At 43.8% G+C, this 13482-nt stretch overlaps 1 protein-coding gene across 8 annotated transcripts in view; it reads left to right on the top strand.

Moving 5' to 3' along the window:
* The window catches only part of cdk5rap2 (CDK5 regulatory subunit associated protein 2), a 138694-nt gene that overhangs the window by 8444 nt on the left and 116768 nt on the right, over positions 1-13482 (top strand). The gene's annotated exons all lie outside the window — the stretch shown is intronic.

Here is a 13482-nt window from a genome sequence, read left to right as displayed (position 1 = left end):
GGGGGAGAGAGAGGAGGGGGGGGGGGGAGGGGGAGAGAGAGAGAGAGGAGGCGGAGGGGGGAAGAGAGGGGGGGAGGGGGGAGAGAGAGAGAGAGAGAGAGAGAGGAGAGGTGGGGGGGGGGAGGGAGAGAGAGGAGGGGCGGGGAGGAGAGGAGGAGAGGTGGGGGGAAGGGGGAGGAGGGGGAAAGGGGGGGGGGAGAGAGGAGGGGGGGAAGGGGGAGGAGGGGGAAAGGGGGGGAGAGAGAAGAGAGGGGGGGGAGGAGGGGAGGGGGGGGAAAGAGGAGGGGGGGGGGGGAAGGAGGTGGAGGGAGGGCAAGGATAGATGCTTGGGGGAGTCCAGAGGTAACTGAGTGGAAGGTGAAGCCATTGCAGGTGATTCTCTGGCTACAAATGGCTGACAGAGGAAAGGTGTTTGAAGAGAATTGTGTGGTCAACCGTGGCATAGGCTGCTCCAGTTTTTTCCTGGTCCAATTTATTGTTCTAATGCAACAAGTCTTGTGCAAAAGCAAAATACTGCGGATGCTGGAATCTGAAATAAAAACACAAAATGCTGCCAATCTCAACAGATTAGGCAGCATCTGTGGAGAGAAACCGATTTTGACGGTGTCTGAGAAACTGGGAGACTGGAATGGAATGGAATCCTTGCAGGATATGGGGTGGGAGGAAGTGTAGTCCAGGTAGCTGTGCGAGTCAGTGAGCTTATAGTGAATGTTTGTCAATAGCCTATCCCCAGAAATGGAGGCAGAGAAGCCAAGGAATGGAAGAGTTGGAGATGGACCATGTGAAGGTGAGGGAAGGGTGGAAATTGGATGCAAAGTGAATGAAATTTTCTAGTTCAGGGCAAGAGCAGGAAACTGCACCAATACAGTCATCAATGTACCGGAAAAAGAGGTGAGTGAGGGGACCAGAGTAGGACTGGAACAAAGAATGTTCCACATATACCACAAAAAGTCAGGCATAGCTGGGATCCATGCGGGTTCCCATAGCAACACCCTTAATTTGGAGGAAGATAGTGGAGTCAAAGGAGAAATTGTTCAATGTGAGAACAAGTTCAGACAAGTGGAGGAGGGTGGTGGTGGATGGGGACTGGCTGGGCCTCTCCTCAAGGAAGAAGTGGAGTGCCCTCAGGCCATCCTGGTTGAGAGTGGAAGTGTAGAGGGATTGGACGTCCATGGTGAAAATGAGACGGTTGGGGCCAGAAAACTGGCGGAGGCCATTAGAAGAGTTGTGGATGTAGGTGGGAAGAGAAAAAAATAGAGTTGAGATGGGAAGCAATAAGTTCCGTGAGGCAAGAACTGGATGAAACGATGGGTCTAGTGGGGCAGTCCTGTTTGTGGATCTTGGGAAGGAGGTAGAAGTGGGCTGTGGAGGTTTGGGGAACTCTGAGGTTGATGGCTGTGGCGGGAAGATCTCCAGAGGAGATGAGCTCAGTGACGGTCTGGGAAATGATGACTTGATGTTCAATAGTGGGGTCATGGTCTAGGGGGAGGTAGGAGGAGGTGTCAGGGTTGCCGATCAGCCTCTGCAAGGTAGAGGTCCATTCGCCACAAAACAGCGCCACCCTTGTTAGCAGGTTTAATGACCATGTTGGGGTTGGATCAGTATCTGTTTGTAGAGTCTTCTACATGGTTGACATATGAGTTATGTCACATAAAGGCACCTTATTTTTAATGAAGTGTGAGCATGCTAATTTGGTATTCTCAATATATAAATTGCCCAGGATGTTCAATGGATACTTTTTAATATGCAGTTTTTCACAAGACTAGTTATGCTACAGCCAATATAAAAGTGATATGAAATAGCCTTGTGGAGAGCATCTGAGTTGGGCGTTACACTACTCCAGTCCAATTGGCACCTGACTCAGTTATATTGCTACTTTTATCTTGATGCAAACCTAAAACTACTTTACTTCAATCTATTACGGCAGTAGAACTGCACCAATTCTAGAAGTGTTCTTTCCTTGCATAAAAAAAATCCCAAATGCCTAATTTTCTTACTTTCTAAAGCTTATAAATCAACAGTATTTATAGGTGGGAATGGAGTAGAGGGCAGAAGGCCAGTGCTGTTCAAATATTACTTTTGGCTCATGAGATGATTATTACCACGTCATAATTTTAGGATATTCTTTATATTCCTGTGGATATATTCTTAAACCTTGTCTACACTTAGTCGAAATTCATATGGAAATAAGCACTATTTTGTTTTTCAAAAAACAAACCTGTTGTCCATTGGCGTATAATATCTTTGCTCCAAAAAAAAATTAGTATCTTCCCAAAATTCCTAGTGGATTGTTGCAGTCAAAGGGTGGTGGTCTACACTTAAAGATTTCAATCACATTTACCCTCATTCTAAGGTGTTGGGACGTTTCTTCGCACCTATAATGGGGTTGAAAGAATCCCTGTCCCGCCCCATGTTGGGGGTAAAAGGGAATAAGAGTGTGTCCTAGATAAATCCAGTTTAAAATGGAAGCAAAACTCCCTATGACGATGTTGTAGCACTATTCTAAATCTTGTAAATAAATTGAGTTTATGAAATAATTGTGACCATTTTATGTTCTATTACGCAGTATATACTGTAGTTCTTGGCCTGTTGAGCTAATGACAACCGTGGTTGTGCACATTTAATAATAACAACGTATTTTATATAGCGCCTTTAATGTAGTAAAACGCCTAGGGTGCTTCACAGGAGTATGAGACACAGAATTTGACACCAAGCCTCATAGAGAAATTAGGACAGGAGCTTGGTCAAAGAGGTAGGTTTTAAGGAGTGTCTTGAAGGAGGAAAGAGACTGAGAAATTTAGGGAGGGAGTTCCAGAGCTTGGGGTCTAGGCAGCTGAAGGCATGGCCACTGATGGTTGAGCGATTTTTATATTCAGGGATGCCCACGAGGGCAGCATTAAAGGAGCGCAGATATTTGGGGGGGATGGGGCGGGGCTGTGGGGCTAGAGGAGATTGGAGATTGGAGATGGGGAGGGGTGAGGCCATGGAGGGATTTGAAAACCAGGATGAGAATTTTGAATTATAAAAAACCTTTTAACTTGTCTTTCTTTGCAGGATAACTGCCTACCGCTCAGCTCTGGCAGCTTTTTGTGGGTGGATTTTTTTGATCTTGCCTGCGGGTTACCGCTGAGCCAAAACTCGGGCAGTGGCGGTTTCTTGGTGCTGCACGCGGGCGGTCCGCTGCCCAGCGGTATATTGAAAATGTTGGCGGAACTCTTTTTTTTAAAATGGCAACTTTTGCCGGGTGGTTTTCTGCCGAAAAATGAAGAACGAGCAGGATGACTTTAATTTTTTTTTTAAAACCCACAAGCTTAACATTTAATGGATGTAGATAACATCATAAGCCTATGATTTTTGAAAAGCTATCCACTGTTGCTTTTTTCTGTGTGGGGAAGATCTAAATCCCATGAGCACCACAGATAACGGAATCATATGTTTACGGCACAGAAAGAGGCCATTCAGACTAATGTGTCTGCCAGCTTTTTGTAAGAGTTAATCCAAAAATAATCTCTCCGCCTGCTATTTTCCCATAGCACTGTATTTTCCAGCACTTCAAATAATGATTCCGTTTTCCCTAGAATTCATAATGTCAGAGCATTTAACTTTTTATCATCTGAGAATGAATAATCCTGATGAGGCTTTCCGCTGAAGACGGTCGATTTCCTTTCGCTCCCCTAGAACAGAATTTGATTGTACCGAAGCTCTGATATATTCAGAATTTATTCAATCAATATTAATTTGATGCTTCTAGGCCTGGCCTTCATTATGCTTTCACGGTACAATTCTCTAGGTTTTTCTGGCTGTGTGTGCAGGCATTCAGAACTTTGGTGTAAGGGATGTACAGCCACGGAAGGAAAAATCTTTCCTTATGCATTGTGGTTCACATTTGACTCTCTTCCACCACCAGTTACCCAGCTAAGTATACGTTTCAGGGCTTGCTTTGTTGCTGCAGCAGTGCCAACTGTCTCTTGTAAAACAGAACAGACTTGATGATCAGATGGGCGTGGAGCACAATACTGCACTGTCTCCATGTTATTTATCTTGAATGCTGGTTAATTGCATTTGTATCTGATTTTTCTTTTGCTTAATTTTCTCAACTTGTATTCAATTAAATTCAGTGTAGGGAATTTTGGGCAGCGTTTACATGCTGTTTTCTGACTTACACGTGCGGTAGCTTAATTAATCTGCAGATTGGGGGAGAGGAAGAAATTGACTTACTTAAAGCAAAAATATAAAACGGTTGGTAAAATAAAAGGTTCTTTGGGTCTCAATTCAACACATGAGGGTAGTCTCTTTTTTTATTAAACTATTTTTAAGATTTTATTGTAGAAAGGGGAGAAGATAATAGAGGACCAACATAGATGCTGTAAAGTTGTAATGTATTGTATGGGACTTTGGAAATTAAAACTTTTTTTTGCAGACACAGCAAAGTTATTACCGGTATGATATAATAAATACAAAATTTAAACACTTGCGCTGGTGATGTGATGCTCTACCTTTGTACCAGCTTTCTCGACCTTTCCACTGTTTTGCCAGACTGCTTGTTCAACGTCCAGTCTTTAACTGGGGAATAATTGAGACTTATTAAACACTGGGTCAACCATTGTCTTTGGCCCCCATCAGAAACTCCATACCCTTGCCACTGATTCCATCCCTTCGGTTAAACTTGACTGTTTGTTTCCATCCTATTCAACCCTGAGTTGGGTATCCAACACTATCCTATCCATCGCAAAGACCGTTGATCTCTGCCCCATATCAGCCACAATTGCTACTGCAATGCTCACCTCCCATCCTCCACAGGCCGTGTCCTATCCCACACCAAGTCCTGCTCATGCTTTGTCCCCGTCTTCGTTGATCTACATTGGCTTCTGGCCCCTCATGCATCAAATAAAAAATTCTCTTTTTGATTTTATTTAAAAAATAAAAAAAATGCCTTCATGGCCTCCCCCCCCCCACCCCCCCCCCCCTCCTCTGTATCTCTGTAACCACTTCTAGTAGCACCCTCATCATGATCACTCTATTCCTCTGACTATGGACTCTTGTACATTCCCTGCCAACCCTCTCCCTTCTGTCTTTCTATCTCCTTTTAAGACCCTCCTTAAAACCTGCTTCTAATATCTCCTCCTTTGGCTCGCCATCCATTTTGGGGGGGATTATGCTCCTGAAGGGACAATTTTGGGACATCAACTTTAAAGGCATTATAAAAATGCAAGTTGTTTTGGAACTAAAACATTGTCCGGACTAATAATTTGCATTTATATAGTGCCTTTAACATGGCAACACCTTCCAAGACATTTTGTACGGTAACATGAAACGCCTGGATTTGTATTTCTTTTTTTTTTGAAGTATCAATTATATGTGGGTTATTTAAGAGGAGGCATTGGAGAGCAGAGCAGAAGAAAGGTTTTTAGAAATGCATATCTCAAATGATTCTTTCCTTAAATGGAACACAACTTTTTGTTTGGGGAAGAGATCAGTAAAAGAATATGAATTTTGTTTATTGGCTCATAATTCGATCTGTTGATAAATTCACAAAAAACAGCTAGGTAGAGGTGTTGGAATAAATTGAATATCCCAGCTGTATTCATTTGGGGTACCAGCCAGAATGAATCATGGTAACAAAGGAACTTCTGAAATCCAACTGTCCCTTTTTTAAAGGTGAAATTGGCCAATATTGCAATTTCCACATACTCTTATTTCCATGGTGAGCTGGAAATTAAATCCACATATATCTCAAACTCCTAAAATAGATTTAAAACTTGGATGCAGTTCCCAGCACTTAAAACACCCACTGTTAAAACAGGCAGTCGCTTATATCGGTCAAAAAACAGAAACTATTAACCATTTCCATTAATGTCAATCTCAAAGGTTCATCTTAAGTGCTTCGATTTATTTTGTTCATAAACAACTGTGCTTGTGTTCACAGCTCCTTCAGGTGCACCACAAGAACAATCCTAAGTAAATTATTTAACTAAAGCTACTGTAGTTGCATTGCATGCAGTCTTGTTTGGTTTCTTCAGTAGTGATCCAGTGCTTTTTAAAAAAAAACGGTCATGAGGATGCCCGACAACTTAAGTAGACACCTGTTAGTTAACAGATTCCTCTGTCCACCTGTCCATCCTTCTCCACCTGTTCCCTAACCTGGCAATAGGAAGCTGGGATTATTGAGCATCACCTAATGGAGCAGGCAAAATAATGAGGCAGAGCCATAAGAATCACACAAACATTTTATTTTCCGGTTAAATTGAGACGTTGCTTCCAGATTGCCAAAGGAATTGATGTACAGCAGTAGTAGTTTTATATATTAAAAATCATCATCCTTCTCGTCCTCCTCCTCCTCCTCCATCTTTCTCTCTTCTTTCTTCCCCCCCCCCCCCCCTCCAATTGGTGTGGTTGGCTGTGTTTGAGGATGCAGAATCACTGTCAGCGAATGTTGTTCATTGGTTAGGGCTGCTTTGATGCTGTGAGAGTTTCCTGTTGCTACTGACCCATCCCCCTCCTCGCACGCACAATGTGCTAATGACTCCTTTGCATTATGCTATCTTCCCTATAATCCTACACTGCACCTCATTATCTTTGCATCCAGCCCAGGCATAATAGTCCTGTCTGCATGATGTCCTTTTTAATGCTTTACCCTTCCATACAAAGTCTTCCCAGTGTTAATTGGAGGAAATTGCGGCGACTCCAAGAAAACATCTCAGACAAGCATTCTGGGGAGCAGTGAAGGGGGTCGAGAATTGTAGAGATGAGGATTGTCATGAAACGTACAAAATTCTTACAAATTTTTTCAAGGTAGATGCAGGGAGGATGTTTCCTCTGGCTAGGGAGTCTAGAACCAGGGGTCACAGTCTCCAAATAAGGGGTCGGCCATTTAGGATGGAGATGAGGAGAAACTTCTTCACTCAGCAGGTGGTGAATCTTTTAGAATTCTCTACCCCAGAGAGCTGTGAAGGCTCAGTCTTTGAGTATATTCCAGACCAAGATCGATGGATTTTTTTATATTAAGGGATATGGGGATATAACAAGCATGGTGGACAGAGGTGTAACGATGGATGTGGTGTATTTAGATTTCTAAAAGGCATTCGATAAGATGCCACACAAAAGGTTACTGCAGAAGATAAAGGTACGCGGAGTCAGAGGAAATGTATTAGCATGGATAGAGAATTGGCTGGCTAACAGAAAGCAGAGAGTGGGGATAAATGGGTCCTTTTCAGGTTGGAAATCGGTGGTTAGTAGTGTGCCACAGGGATCGGTGCTGGGACCACAACTGTTTACAATATACAGATGACCTGGAAGAGGGGACAGAGTGTAGTGTAACAAAATTTGCAGATGACACAAAGATTAGTGGGAAAGCAGGTTGTGTAGAGGACACAGAGAGGCTGCAAAGAGATTTAGATAGGTTAAGCGAATGGGCTAAGGTTTGGCAGATGGAATACAATGTCGGAAAGTGAGAAGTCATCCACCTTGGGGGTGGGAGGGAAGAGAAACAGTAAAGGGGATATTATTTGAATGGGGAGAAATTACAACATGCTGCGGTGCAGAGGGACCTGGGGGTCCTTGTGCATGAATCCCAAAAAGTTAGTTTGCAGGTGCAGCAGGTAATCAGGAAGGCGAATGGAATGTTGGCCTTCATTGCGAGAGGGATGGGGTACAAAAGCAGGGCGGTCCTTCTGCAACTGTACAAGGTATTGGTGAGGCCGCACCTGGAGTACTGCGTGCAGTTTTGGTCACCTTACTTAAGGAAGGATATACTAGCTTTGGAGGGGGTACAGAGACGATTCACTAGGCTGATTCCGGAGATGAGGGGGTTACCTTATGATGATAGATTGAGTAGACTGGGTCTTTACTCGTTGGAGTTCAGAAGGATGAGGGGTGATCTTATAGAAACATTTAAAATAATGAAAGGGATAGACAAGATAGAGGCAGAGAGGTTGTTTCCATTGGTCGGGGAGACTAGAACTAGGGGGCACAGCCTCAAAATACAGGGGAGCCAATTTAAAACCGAGTTGAGAAGGAATTTCTTCTCCCAGAGGGTTGTGAATCTGTGGAATTCTCTGCCCAAGGAAGCAGTTGAGGCAATCTCATTGAATGTATTCAAGTCACAGATAGATAGATTTTTAACGAATAAGGGAATTAAGGGTTACGGGGAGTGGGCGGGTAAGTGGAGCTGAGTCCACGGCCAGATCAGCCATGATCTTGTTGAATGGCGGAGCAGGCTCGAGGGGCTAGATGGCCTACTCCTGCTCCTAATTCTTATGTTCTTATGGGGACAGTGCAGGAAAGTGGAGTTGAGGTAAAAGATCAGCCATGATCTCATTGAATGGTGGAGCAGGCTCAAGGGGCCGAATGGCCTACTCCTGCTCCTAATTATGTTCTCCCTGCTCCCCTTCTCCGACAGATGCACTCTCACCCTGTCTCCATGTACCATTATACCACCCCCCCCCCCCTCAAACTTGGCTGACCCAGTGTAGCCCTTCTGTGACTATCAAAGATATGGAGCCAACATAAAAGATGTTACTCCCAAATAAAGATATAATTAGTCGATATGTTAAGATATTACACACCCACACAAAGATATAAACAAGCGTCTATCTTGTAGCATCTCTTTCAATCTTTCCTCACATTCCCACTGGTGAGGGTGATTTGAGATTTGAACAGATCTGGAGTCTGTTGGTGAGCAACTGACTCTCCCCCTAACGTGTGTGACATTCCCACACTCTTGTCACTGGAGCATATCTCCATCCTCAGTCCCTGGAACTTGACCAGGTGCATGTGGTCCTTGGGGCTACAAACATTCCTACCTCGAATGTCTTGCAAAACATAACATTCAAATCATTAGATGTGCAGCCCCAACAGAGTTGATGTAAACTATGCCTCCCAAGCATCTCCACTCCGCTGATTTTTTGCCTCTTTCGATCAACTGAGTGTTTATAAATATTTATTTCATAAGGTTTGAAACCCAAACGATTACTTTTATCTCCTTTCGACTTTGTGTGTAAGTGCCCTGAATTTCTCTTTAGTCCTGTGCTTACTAGTTTGGGTTGTGGACTGTATAAAATTAATATGTAAACTAAAATTGAAATGTTTAATACTTGCTGCCTTGAAGCTAATTATAAAAAGATGACAAGACTGAGAAATATTTCATAAAGATAATTCACTGGCCACCCAATAATCCGATATGTTATATCGGTGCTGAACACCATCACATCGCCAATCCTTCACAGTGCCACCTACAGGTGTAACTCGTGTTGACATTTCTACATGGGTTTCATTATTAACCAAACCCAATATCTGAGATTTCGATACATATTTTGTTGTGACTCTGTTTGTAACATATAATATAAAGATTTATTCAAAATATGTATTTTTTAAGTTGAGAGATTCATGTTAATAGGCATAACTGACTTGATAAGGAAATGTTTCTTTGAAAATTATTGTTGCAATTAAGAAGCTGTTGCATTTAACTTAACGATTGTAATTACTCAACCTGCATCTTTTCCAATGAAGGGGTTCCAGGTATTGATTTGAATTGGAGAGTTTTACAGATTCTATATCTGTTGGCTGCTTTTTTTCGATATATTGGTGGTACAAAGGTCCCAGGAACCTAATTTAATTTTTTTGGCATCCTAGTGAAATGTGATTATGGACTGTGACACTGAACTATCTATCAGCATGGCCATTATTGCACAGAAAGCTGTGAATTGTAATCCGGCACTGCGAGTGACTGAAGAGCACCACTCATTGGGCCCAAGTTTCCACAGGATAAAAAACGGGCGCCCCTCTGAGCTGGGCGCCCGTTTTTCGCGCCTAAAACGGCGCTGGAAAAAAAACGAGCGTTTCTCGAGCGCTTTGCAGCTCCTTGTCTGCTTGGCGCGGCGCCCAGAGGGGCGGAGCCTACACGCGCCGATTTTTGTAAGTGGGAGGGGGCGGGTACTATTTAAATTAGTTTTTTTTCCTGCCGGCAACGCTGCACGTGCGCGTTGGAGTGTTTGCACATGCTCCATGAAAAAAACATTGGCACTCGGCCATTTTTGTAGTTCTTTGTAGCTGTTTAGTTTTTGAACATTTTTTAATAAAAGTACATTGCCATCAGCACAGAGGCTTCTTGTAGCAGTGAGAAGGGTGCAGGAAGCCTCAAAGTTGAGGCAGCCGTTTCCCGCCGACCTCCCCCTTTTGCCATCGGAAAATGGCTCCTCAATTTCTGAGGCTGCCTGCAGCCTTCTCTCTTTCCTGCCAGCCATCTGGAACGGCTCCATTCCTTCCCTCCCTCCCCCCCCTCCGTTCAGTCGGCCCCACCCCCTGCGTTCGGTCGGCTCACTTCCCTCCCCCACCCCCCGCGTTCGGTAGGCTCCCCCCCCCCGCGTTCGTCGGCTCCCTTCCCTTCCTTCCCCCCCCCCCCCCCCCCGCGTTCGGTCGGCTCCCTCCTCCTCCTCCTCCCCCCCCCCCCCCCCAGCCCGCGTTCGGTCGGCTCCCTCCTCCCCCGCCCGCGTTCGGTCGGCTCCCTCGTTTTGTGAGGCTTGCTGCACCATTCTTCCTGGCTGAAGCACTTTCACACAGGTAGGAAGATGGTTTATTTAATCTTTTCTTTGCTTATAAATGTTTATTCAGGTTGGATTTATTTGTATAATATTTGTATAAGTATAAATAAGGATTGATTGTAGAATTTAATGAGTTCCCTTCCCCCCCCCCCCCCCACCTCGTTCTGGACGCCTGATTTGTAACCTGTGCCTGATTTTTTTAATGTGTAGAACAGGTTTTTTCAGTTCTACAAAAATCTTCACTTGCTCCATTCTACTTTAGTTTGGAGTACATTGTCACTGTGGAAACTTTCAAATCAGGCGTCAGTGGCCGGACACGCCCCCTTTTGAAGAAAAAATTCTGTTCCAAAGTAGAACTGTTCTACCTGACTAGAACTGCAGAAAGAAAAATATGGAGAATTGCGAATTCTAAGATAGTCCGTTCTCCACCAGTTGCTCCTAAAAATCAGGCGCAAATCATGTGGAAACTTGGGCCCATTCTGTTGCACGTTTAATGTTTATAAGGTGTAGCCTCATGTTTTCACTCCTACTTGAACATAGAATTTTATATTAATTTTTGATTTTATTCTCTTACCCCAATGAAGAATGTTTGTTTACTAACCTGCATATCTGTGTCATTTAACAATTTCCAATTGGGGATACGAGGTTATGGGAAGCGGGCAAGGAAGTGGACCCGAGTCCATGATTAGATCAGCCATGATTGTATTAAATGGTGGAGCAGGCTCGAGGGGCTCTATAGCCTACTCCTGCTCTTATGTTCTTCTTTTACTCTTTGAATCTGCTGAGTAGGATGGGCAGAAAGGAGTTATCTTAAATTGGATAAAAGAGCAGAGTTACAGTTACAATCTACAAGCACGCTGCTGAACAGTCATTGTGGCCCAACAACAACTCTTGGTCAATTCCAGAATTTTTGTGTACTGACTTTTTATACTTTTGCATTTTTTTTTCAGGACTCCATGTAATTTGACCTACCAGCAGCATTTTCACAAATCTAAACTGTTTAATTTTAAATTTGTGGCATCTGGCAAATATTTTGTTTTTAATAGACTTGTTTTGCAGATGCACAGAATAATGGTGACTTTTTAATATAATTTAACAAGACATTGTGCTGATTGAGAGCGACCATCGAGGATTGAAAAGAAGTGTTGCATACAAATTGATGTTTGCCATTCATAAATGCACAAGTTGTTTTTACTGAAACAAACGTAAAGGACAAAAAAACATTATTGCATGGCATGACCAAGGAAATAAGCCGCGGAATAGTGATTTGGATGGAACCAAGCGGGTTGTGAAAGCTTGACTATTGTAGGAAGATGGAAAGCCTAATTTGAAAGGTGAGGCCTTGTGATGGAATTGGAGAGACTGTCTGAGCTTTGATTTCAACTCTAGGATGGCATACTTGGGGGTTTGAGGGAATAAGAAAGGAAATTGGAAAAAGGAGCCCAACTGACAATAGTATAAACAAGTTTGTGATGAGATGGTAGAGAACGAGAAGTTGGGGCCCAGAGTTGTTTCCATCAGACAAACTGTGTCCAGAGGTGCTCTAGTTGTCTTAACTGTGTGCAAATCTTAGAAAAAGAAAGTTATTGAAAATGTGAATTTTTAAGCCTGTGCATTTGGCGATGGAGAACCATTGGAGGTCAGCAAGGACTAGTGATTGGCATGGGGCAGGCTATGTTGAATTGGTGTTTATACCAAATGTTTATCTCATCGGATCTTGCTGTGTGAAAATGAGCAGCTCTACATTACAACAGTGGCAACACTTCAAAAGTACTTAATTGGCTGTGATGTGTTTGGGGTGTTCTGAAGTAAGGCAACAGCATAAATGCAAGCGTTCTTTCGTTCATTCTTTGTATGCTGGAGCTCTAGAGGCTATCGAGAGCATTAGAGAAAGGTGACGATGGTATGGATGAGGGTTTTGATGCTGGCAAAGCTGAGATAAGTAGGCATGTGTGAAAATCTGATCCTGAACTTAATCAGGGCACTGAGTGCAACCCATCAAGTTCAGCTTGATCAAATGACAAGATTTCCACCTGAGGCACAATGTTTCTGGCAGGAGCTGAACAATACAACCTCCACTGTACCAATTTTGGGCTGGGGAGTGGGGGGAAAATAGGAATGATTGACTTAACTGTGGAACGGACGGCATATGGTTGTCGTGTTCACAGCCACATAGGACATCACTTTGAACAAGAACTCTTTCTTGGGGAGATGGGGGTGTGGATGTATGTTCTGAGGATTGGGGAAAGAATTGGAACAAGGAATGGTGATGATGCAGTGGAGGATTTTGGAGAAGAATGGAGGGGTTAGATATGGCTTGGATAGTGGGAGAGGGCAGAGGCGACAGCTGGACTTTTTGAGGAATTAGTAATTGGGAGGAAGGGAAAGAAAAGAGGTTTGAAGAGTAAAGCATGAAATATTGTCAGCCAGAATAAAACCGATTTGTGATACAAGTTGTAGTGAAAGAACAGTTGAACGAGGCAACAGAGTTCTCAAACGCCACATCAATAGTACCAGACATGAGAGCTGGTTCACAGATGTTGCCGGGATATTCCATGAGTGGCAGATCTGGGGTGTTCGTGCCGCGCCCCCCCCCCCCCCCCCCCCCCTTTCCTGGCAGCGCAATAGTGCTGGAAATTTCTTTGCTGTTGGGACTTTCCAAAGTGCTGTCAGTTTGAGATTCCTGGATGACGGAGGAATCTGTTAAAACATTGTGTGCTGGTGGAGTAGAGGGGTGACGAGCCAAGGGAGGAAATTGGACAAAGCTAAGGAACAAAGTGGGTCGGGGAGAAAAAGTGAGAGCTGGAGAGGAAACATTTAATGCGGCTGGTGAGTGCGGGGTAGGATTTGGCAACTTCAGGACAGTGGAACATCCTTGTACAGTGCGAAACAACCAGATCATGCACAGATGGGTAAACTGTAACAATGCATGACTGAGAATATT

This window comes from Pristiophorus japonicus, chromosome 20 (genome assembly GCF_044704955.1).
Source record: "Pristiophorus japonicus isolate sPriJap1 chromosome 20, sPriJap1.hap1, whole genome shotgun sequence".
NCBI lineage: Eukaryota > Metazoa > Chordata > Chondrichthyes > Pristiophoridae > Pristiophorus > Pristiophorus japonicus.
The sequence above is the reverse complement of the archived record's forward strand: the minus strand, read 5'-3'. Positions and strand labels throughout refer to the sequence as shown.